General features: G+C 41.7%; 1 long non-coding RNA gene across 1 annotated transcript in view; it reads left to right on the top strand.

Annotated features, from left to right (window-relative positions):
- LOC106724471 overlaps positions 1-374 on the top strand; it is a 14885-nt gene extending 14511 nt beyond the window's left edge. Inside the window, exon 2 of the long non-coding RNA XR_001360275.1 lies at positions 216-374. This is a non-coding gene — a long non-coding RNA (uncharacterized LOC106724471). The remainder of the gene's footprint in view (positions 1-215) is intronic.
- Positions 375-9640: the final 9266 nt, after the last annotated feature.

The raw sequence follows: 9640 nt of genomic DNA, 5'->3' as shown, positions 1-9640 counted from the left end.
GGAGTGCGGGGGGGGGGGGAAGGGGGGAAAAAGAGAGAGAAGAGAGAGAAAATTAGAAAGATGCCAGAGGGAGGTAAGTGGATGTACCACTTTAATGGACCATGAAACCTACCTCTGCCCTCCCCAGGCCACATTCCTCCTTCCCACATCACCCACTACAGTACACAGACGCCTGCTCTGCCTCACTCTCTTTCTTTCCTCCTCTTCTGTCTCAGGCGCTGGTGGTGAAGAGGCTGACTGAAGGGGAGTCACGTGGGCAGCCCGTGGGCAGCGGCGGCAGCAGCTCAGAAGAAATTGACTGACTGGCCGCTTGGGCGCATTTCAATATATGGAAATGACCAGAGGCTTCTGCAATAAATCAGCACTCAACACTTTGTCATTTCTGTAGTTCTGCTTCATTTTCCTGTTTTCCTCTCCTCCTCACAGAAGCCTCATCGCTTGCATTTCACCCTGCTGCGTCTCTTCCCACCTCCAACACCCACCCTCTCCAAATTTTGCCCCGTCCATGCCAAACGCCTCTCTTTCTGTTCTCTGGTCTCTTCCCCACCCCCCACCCCCTCCCCGTAATTGGAGACATCCGGTCGACGGTTCTTTTCTTTCCCTTTAACATTTTTTTTTTCCCTAACAAAATCGCGCAATGTTTGCGGTCGTGCCTCAGATTTCCTTCGACCAGAGGCGCCCAGGATGCGCTCTCTTAATCCCCAGGACGGGTACCTCCAGCCCCTGGTGGAGAAGAGAAAAGAGAAAGACCACGGTCCTCGGTTCACCTTTCCCCATCCCAGCTCCCGCGCCGCCCCCCGGGAGTTCCCTCAGCAAACTTAAAAGAATGATCAGAAGCAACTTGTGCCACGAAATGCCGGGATAGCGCTGGGAGAAGAAAGGGGCGGGATGCGGTGGGAATCTAAGTGGGTTTGCAGGTTCCTGCTTGACTCTTGCAGACCCCCTCGTGCCCTCCACCTAACCCTGCCCCTTGCGCCTCGGGTCCTTTTTGAACCAAAGCGGCGCGTCCCCGCAATCTGCAATGACTCCGGGTGTTTCTCTGGAGCTCAACGCTGCCTGAATTTCGTGGCGCGTGCAAAAGCGAAATTAACAAAACCCCATCACCGCGCTGTTGGTTTTGTTTTGTTTTCCTTTTTTTTTTTTTTTTTTTTTTTTTTTTTTTTTTTTTTTTTTTTAGTTCCTTGCAGAAGCAAATATTACCTAGCTTCCTCCACCCCCCTCGTCCAGCTCCTGCTTGAGATTCCTAATCTTTCAACTTGCGTGTCTCTCTCTCGCCGACTGGGCAGCCTCTCCTTTTTCTTTCCCCGGGATCTGGGAACAATAGGCATGTGAAGGGTCAGTGGGCATCACCCTATAAAGCTCAGAACCTAATTAATTTTATTAAAGGAGGATCTGTTTATGCAATATGACAGCCTGGGGGGATTAACCATTTGAGGACGCAGACTCTGCTCAGACACCCGAGATTCCCTCCTCACATCCTGAGCTTGTACTTCCTGCCCCATTTGATCCTGGCCGGCGCCCGTGATCCGGGTCTGGTTTTTTGTTTGACCTTGTGAGGAGAATGTCTAATTCCCAGGGTTCTGCAGCATTCGAGGGACACCCAGAAAACCCATGTATTCCCATTGCCAGATGACAGTTGAAGTGCCCACCTATTCACAGTTTGTTGCAGTGACAGCTCAAAAGGTCTCACTATTGGGAAGGTGGGGGGGATGGGGCTCTAAGGTGTCCTACAGTGGATATTTGGTGCTTGGAAATATTCTACTTGGAATCACCTCCTGTGAAATCCCATGTGCTTTCTCAAGAGCAAAGGAAAATGTAACCGTTTTTAAGTTACTATTTTTTATTTTTTCCTGCCACTTCGATAATTTGAAATACATTTTTAATAACCTCCTGGAAAAAAATTTAATAGTTCAGGCATATTGTTCTCTGACTTAATATCTCTGTGTATTCCTTAATTGCCAAAACAAAGTTTATTACATGTACAAGGGCTAACTTTATATCTCCTAGGAATTCTAATGTCATCGGTTTTGTTGTGTGTGTGTGTTTTTTATATCATCACCTTGGATTTTGTTCAACAGGGATCTAGAAATGTATAGCATATGTATAGAAATAGATATGATAAAATATTCAAGAGCTCTCTGAAGGAAAATGTGCTTGAAAATAACCCCCTCTTTTATGGAATTTGTTTTGATTTAGATCTATAGATAGGAGAAAGAATGAAAGAAACTGTGAATTACACTGAATATAAGATGTTTATCACTTTAATATTACACTTCCTAGCTTCCATGTTACAGGGCTTTGGAATACTCTCCCAACTTTCAGATTGAAGCTCTGCCTTGCACCGTCTGAGGTCTGTCTGGAAAGACCTGCCAGCACATGCCAGCTAAAAATGAGTGTCAATTAATAATAATAAAAAAGCTCCCTTATCCCTACACTCATGCAATTTAACAGGTTTGCAGAAGAACATAGGATGACAACAGTTGTGAGAACATTCCAATATATGCAGTTCTAACAGCTTTCATTTGAGATGCCAAACCTTCCTAAAATAGAATGGCTTAACATTTCTTTTTTATATTAAAAGTCCAATCTACACTTCACATAAAATGTTTTTTTTAATCACAAAAATATTTGTCTCTAACAAAATGCACTTTTTGTTCTACCAAAAAAAGCAAACATCTTGAAACAGATTCTCCCAGCTTTTTACAGCTCCCCATTGCAATTTTCTGTACTATTTCAACTGCCCCCCCTCCCCTAAGAGATACTCTGAACACAGGGGTAAAAATAATTACAATTTAAATACTGAACCAGAATGCCCTGTTTCCCAGTATTGTTAACAAAATCTCTAATTCTTAAACTGCTCTCTGATGGAACTAGGCAAATTGGGGGACTTACACTGATATTTCTAAGTGCAGTTTGTTGTTTTAAAAACATATTGTACTGATTAATAAAAATGTGAAATAATTTGAGTTACAAATTTTGAACTACAAATCGCCATCTGCTCAAATGGGGAAAAACCAAAAATTGCCGAATATATTTTCTCACCTCTTTTTTTCATGATAACATAAACAACATTCCTGAATAATTAAAAAAAGAAACTGACTACACTTAATGCATTTTTATAGTTCAACAACTGCTTGGTGAGTCCACCTTCTCCAACATGCAATTATTTTTTTTCTTAATTACTTGCATATGTTCTATCAGAAGAGTCAGGTTCTAGTGCTTTTCCTGTGTTATTGTGCAAATCTGTTTAGCTCTGTGTACTACACCATACGCCCCCTGGATTGATAGGATAAAAGAGACTGTAGTGTGCAGTAACCCCAACTTGGTCATAGGTTGTCAACTATGTCAGAGACCTGTGAGAACACTCAGAGTAAGTATCCTCTGGGGTGGGGAAATTTTTTTTCTAAATTCCATGAACGCATTCTTGGAGGAGTAAGCACCACCCATCAAAGAGATGCATTGACACAAAGGAGTATGATAAACAACACAGCTTCTCATTTGTGGGAAAGAGAGTAGGTAGGTAGATCTGCCATCTGTGGCTACTGAAAGCAGTTGTTGATGGCCTGGCAAACAGGATCCTATGGAACTTCCTATTCCAACAGCAGAAATCATGAAAAATCATCTAGGATGTACCAAGTTGGCTAAGCCAAGAATCACCGGTGCAAGGACTCTAACAGGAGACCCAATGCAGAGGTGAACGGACTGCTTTGTAAACTGGCTCAGACATTTCAGATGAGCACATTGATTTTTCATCATCCTAAGAATAAAGAATTCCAATTCTATTCATTTAATCACAGGCTAATAGGGTACATATTTTTCTTTCCTTTTTGTTTTTTCTTTTTTTTAAAAAAGCCTGTTCGGGGTGCAGGGGCGGGGGCGCAAAAGTACCCTGTTCTTTTGTAGAGAGATATTTGCATTATGATCAAAACCTCATAGGATGTGTCTGCATGGATCAGGCTGTGCCAGGGATAGGGAAGAGTGGGCCCAATCACGCCAAACTCATGCCCACCACCATCCCAGTCCAGTCTCAGTGCAAGTAAAGTGAGGGTGTGAATCCCGGGGCCCTGGGAAGGGTGTGAGCGTTGCTTTCATCATTTTGGAATGGGGTAGAAGGGAGTGAAAAACTGCTTGGAAAATGCTACCGGATGACCCTAAACATCAGCTGCTTTCACACCCTCTTTACTCCACGTGGGATTCTTTGAACATGGCAGCTATTGCTTTTGTTTTGCTTTTAATTCCTAACCAATCTCTCCAACCCATACAATACTGAATACCGTGTATAAAGTGACGTAGGAAGGCCCCTTATTTAAAGCCAGTGTAAGACCAGGTGCTTTTGAGTGTCCACCACACCCGGGGACCTGTACCAGGTGTGGAAGGGACGGAAGGTTTCTAAAAAGGTCTGTGTCCACAGTCCCGATGTACACACATCTGGCTACAGAACAAGTCAGACTGGGGATAGAAAAAAAAAAGAAGAGATCAAGGAGGCACCCCAAAGCAGATTTCTCAACTCCTGGGGAAGGTGAGGAGGGCTTTGCTAGGTGGGGAGATGTGGGAAGAGCGCTCCGAGTGGAAGAACTGGCCTGAACCAAGATCAGGCACATGAACAAACGGGCTTGGGAAGTTTGAGGCGGCAGTTCGCCTGGTGTAGCTAAAGCATAGGGTGGAGTGGCAGGAAGATGTCTGGAAAGAGAGGTGGGGGCAAGTTTGGGAAGGGTATCGAATGCCATGCTTCACCGTCTTGACCAAATTCTGCAAGCAGGGAAAAGCCATTGGAGGCTTTTGAGTGGGGTGTGGAGGGCTGACATGCTCTTTGCAAATAATGGAACCTGGAGGCAGCCTGGAGGATGACTGGAAGCAAGTCGCTGTCTGCGATCACACCTACTTTTCTATTCGCCCTTCTGCAGAAAAAGCTGTCCCTGTACAAAGGATGCAACACGGACCTTACCAGGAGTGGAATGTTCATTGCTTTCTCCTTCATAATTGAAGATGATGCCAACGGTGGTTTCTATTTACATGCACAGGATGACTGACTTTCAGGATCTGCACATATAAAAACTATGTTCTTTGAATGATTCTATATTTGAAATTTTTATGTTAAAGAATCTATGTATCTTTCCCTGTGGGAGTCCCAATACTTTCTCACCTTCAACCCCTACCCCTACCCTGACCCCATTTCCCAACAGGTAAGACCCAAACTCATGAAGGAAACCCTTTTTTTTCTATCTCTAAGAACAGATACTTGAAGCCTTCTAACCAAACAATCATATTTATTCAGCATCCACTAATGCACAACCCTTACTGAATCTAAAAAAAAAGAACCTAAACACAGATATGAAGGAAACAAGGATGATAATAATACATGAATAATACCAGGATAAAATTATAAATTGAAAAACACTAACCATCAACTAACTGAAGAGGAGCAATTGTGATCTGTTGGATGGTGATCTGGTTTTCAGCACAGACCTCCTAGTGCAGCAAAGCTGAGTTCTGTAAATTAAAAACCCGTTGAAATTAGATTCTGTCTTTACAGGGCTGGAGAGACCAATTCATAGAACTTGACTAGGAGGCTTCGTGGCTTTTGTTTTACTTCTCTAGTTCTACCCAGTAGAAAATAACAGTATGGAAAATGGGACACCATGCTGCATTTCGAACAGCCTTCTGCTAATTAGAAAATTACCCTGTATCATCATAAGGGCTGCCAGCATTGTTTTAATATGGGTCTGCTAATATTCCATTCTGAAGGCCCTAATTTAAAAATCTTGTATCTTGGCTGCTAAAATCACTGCAGGCTGAATCTTGTCAAACAGGAGGAGACTTTGTTTTCCAGTCCTGGACATGGAGCATAATGGTGTCATTTTAAAATGCCTGGAATGTGTGCGTGTGGAGGTGTGGGGTTGGGGGGGGGGGGCGGAGAGACAAGAAAATTGTCTTTAAATGCTTTCCTTTCAGCGCACCTTCGCTGTGATCTCAGATCAGAACCTCGCTCTCTTGAGAATGAAGACTGCGTTGACATTTTCAGTGAGGAAAATCTCAAGTAACCCATCTGGATTTCTCACAAGGATTTAGCCAAAATATATATTTATATGAGATTTTAGGCAAAGTACTTTCCATTGTGACATTTACAATTGTTATCTGCTTCTTTGTTAAATTATTAGTTTGGGGTTAAATTAAATCTACTCCCAATAAGAACGAGCAAAAGGTGTGGATCCCAGTTATGTAAACACATATTCACATGTGTATTAGCAATTTAACATCATACGTACACATCTACAGTACATCCACTCAAACCAACACCACAAGCAAACACGGTCTGGCTTTAGAATAATGTTAAGAAAATCAGGCTTACATCCATAATTCCATTTTTAACTAATCCATTGTGACTGGATATTATCTTTATATGGTTCCCTACTTCAAACATCAGTAAAAGATTTCATTCTCCCTACATATCATATATACCACAGTATCAAGGCCAGATGCAAAAGACTATAGCATAAGAAAACATTTGGCTTGAACCCTAAAACATCAGGTCTCCCTTTATCTGTGTAGGATGTTATTTTAAAGTAGATTGGTGTGTGGGTATGATATTATTCAAAAGAAGTGATATTTGTAAAAGGCTATATCCCTTGGTAATGATTTAACTCAGAAAATTAGTCTTGGCCTTTCTTTTTCTTTCTTTTTCTCTTCTATCTATACCTTCAAAAGTGTAATATATTTTAGGCAACTTCTATTTAAATGTAAAAAATGATTAAACCCTTGAGTTATTCTTATTTAAATCAGAGACCCATAAGCGTTGCTTTTCATCCTTGGCAAAAATTAAAAAGTATCAACTTAAAATGTAAACGCATCTCTATCCAAGAAACAAGTTTAATAGTTTTCAGTATGTGGCAATTGGAATGTGATGACTACTTCTGAGCGCTGTAAGCACTCATTAGCTTAGTTCCTCCCGTTAGTTTGCAATAAAAATAATATTTGCCATTTAGCATGGGCTTTTCACCCTCAGCGTGTTTTACAGGCATCAAATGGTTTATTTATTAATAATCTATGTTTCTGCTTAATAAACTAGATTTCTATTTACAATCAAAGGGAAAATTGGAAAATGTTCTGTATGCAGTAAGTAAAAGGAGTTGCTAACAGACTATCAAATTACATGTTTATTTTGCCCTGCCCATTATTTTTAAATAACTTTCTGCTAGCCAATTAAAAAACTCAAGGTCCTAGGTAATGAAATATAGAAGAAGTCTGTTTCATGTCTGTTTGTTTTTCTGATTTGGGAGGAAGTAGGTTATTTTCAAAGGTTTAACCCTCAATTTATTTATGCAAAAGGAAACTTGGTTTCAGATACTACAGATTAGACACCAAAGAGATTTCTTTTCACTTGTGTTTATAAGAACATATCAGCAGCTTCGAGCTGAAGGGGGAGGGGGCGGTGTTGGGGGGAAGCCCCTGGAGCTCGGAGGACATCAGCACAGAAACCCTTGGTTGGGTTCTACTCCAACCAGAGTAGGAATTGCAAGTAAATATTCTAAAGACTCAAGGCCTCCAGGACATTGGAATTTTGCTTCTTGGGCTCTGGCTTCGGGACAGTGTCTGTTGTGGGCCAATTGGAGTTAGCATAGCCCCTCAGGAGGTGACCTCTACAAGGGAAATCAAATAAACTGGCCTGGGGTGATGTGGGGGGTTAAATGCCATCCACAGACTCAGACATAATGCACCTCAAATACACCCCCACACTGTTTTTCAAATTGACCTTCTCATCTCAAGGTATAGTGTTCTCTAAAAATGAATGTTCAGTTGGAACTGCTCACGCTCCTGTTTTGACTTCACCATCCAGAGTTCTCACGAGGAACATCTGAGATGCTGGCAGGTTTCTGGACCTTCCTTTGAGAAGGCACAGCCAAAAGTGAAGATGCAAACTGGTTAGCAAAGAGGATTCAATGGCTCGCTGTCCTGCAACTTAAATACGTAAACACACGAAACATCAGACAGCTCCAGCACGTTAGGAAACAGGCTGTACTCATGCTGGGCTACGTCTTAAGGCTTGGAGACCATGATGATACTAGGATATTAGTTTATGTGTGGTGATAATTTACAATTTTTAAAAAATTTTATTTTATTGATTTTTTACAGAGAGGAAGGGAAAGGGATAGAGAGTTAAAAACATCGATGTGAGAGAAACATCGATCACCTGCCTCCTGCACACCCCCTACTGGGGATGTGCCCGCAACCAAGGTACATGCCCTTGACCAGAATCGAACCTGGAACCCTTCAGTCCACAGGCCAATGCTCTATCCACTGAGCCAAACCGGTTAGGGCGATACTTTACAATTTTTATGGTATTTTCACATATATTCTCTCTTTTAAATTGATTTTAGAGAGTAACATCTATTTGTTGTTCCACTTATTTATGCATTCATTGATTGATTCTTGGATTTGCCTTGACCAGGGATCGAACCCACAACCTTGGCATAGTGGGACAATATTCTAACCAACTGAGCTACCTGGTAAGGGCTATCTTCTCCTTTTCAGTTAAGCATACTTTTATCTCTCTTCACTTTGATTTTTGACTTGTTTGCTCCTTAATATTTTTTGTTGTGTTTCTTCTAACCGATAAGAATGGGGCAGTATAAACTTCACTTTAGCATGTTTGCACAATGCTGCCTTGTTATAATGAAGTATATTTTTCAACGGTCTTTAAGCCGGTCATAAAAATTTGCTCATAGTTAAGCTTGGCGTGTTAGGGTCTGAACCTGCAAGCGAATTCCTTCAAACATCATAATAACCTAAATTCTGGTCATTTACAAATATATGCACGTGAAACAAACTCTCTGAGAGGTGTTGGTGTATACCTCCAACTCTTATTTGTGCAACAAATGTGTCTAAAAGTTAATTTTGGTTCTTTTAAATGGTTGGACAGCACCACTTGAGGCAGAAATAGGCCTTGTGATTCACCTTCAGTTTAAAAGTGCTAATTTCTGCCTTCTATGTGCCTTTATAACAACTTGTCGCAATCTTTGACATCAGAAAGCAACTTTCCAGGGAGCGGGGAGGAGAGAGCCCTCCCCCTTCACCTGTAGACACGCCTCCCGCTCCCACTGCCCATGACGGGAGTGAGGCACACCAAGGCTTCACAGTCCTTCCCAGGACGCCCACGGGCCGTCTCCTCGCACACAGGGCCGTAACCACCTGTACCAGTCCTGTCGAAACAGAAGATGGAGTCGGTAAGAGGACTCACCTCTCTCTACAAAAAGTCATTTCCCTTCTCATTGCTCTTCTCTTCCGAAAAGCAGCAGGCCTATAACACAGAATTGCAAGGTTGGCCGGGAATGGGAACAACATTGCAATTCAAATGCTTTTTTACATTTTGTAAAATAATAGCAATAAATGAAATCGTCAAACTATTTAGCTGTGTAAACTGGCTTCTGCCACTTGTTCAGTTACTTCTTTTCATGAGGCAGGTTGCTTTATGTACCAATAGGTGTTTTTAAAATGATCCCAGTGTCTCTTTAGACATGCTGCTCCAGGAAGGTCTCTGGTTTTTTCAATTGAAATTAATATTTGCTAATAAGAGAACTGTCAGGACTTTGAAGCAAACATTCATTTATGTACCCAAAAGAATAAAACGTTTCCAGTTTTTTTC

Source organism: Myotis brandtii, unplaced genomic scaffold (assembly GCF_000412655.1).
Source record: "Myotis brandtii unplaced genomic scaffold, ASM41265v1 scaffold84, whole genome shotgun sequence".
Lineage (NCBI taxonomy): Eukaryota > Metazoa > Chordata > Mammalia > Chiroptera > Vespertilionidae > Myotis > Myotis brandtii.
Note: the sequence above shows the minus strand (reverse complement) of the source record. Positions and strands in the feature narration are given on the sequence as shown.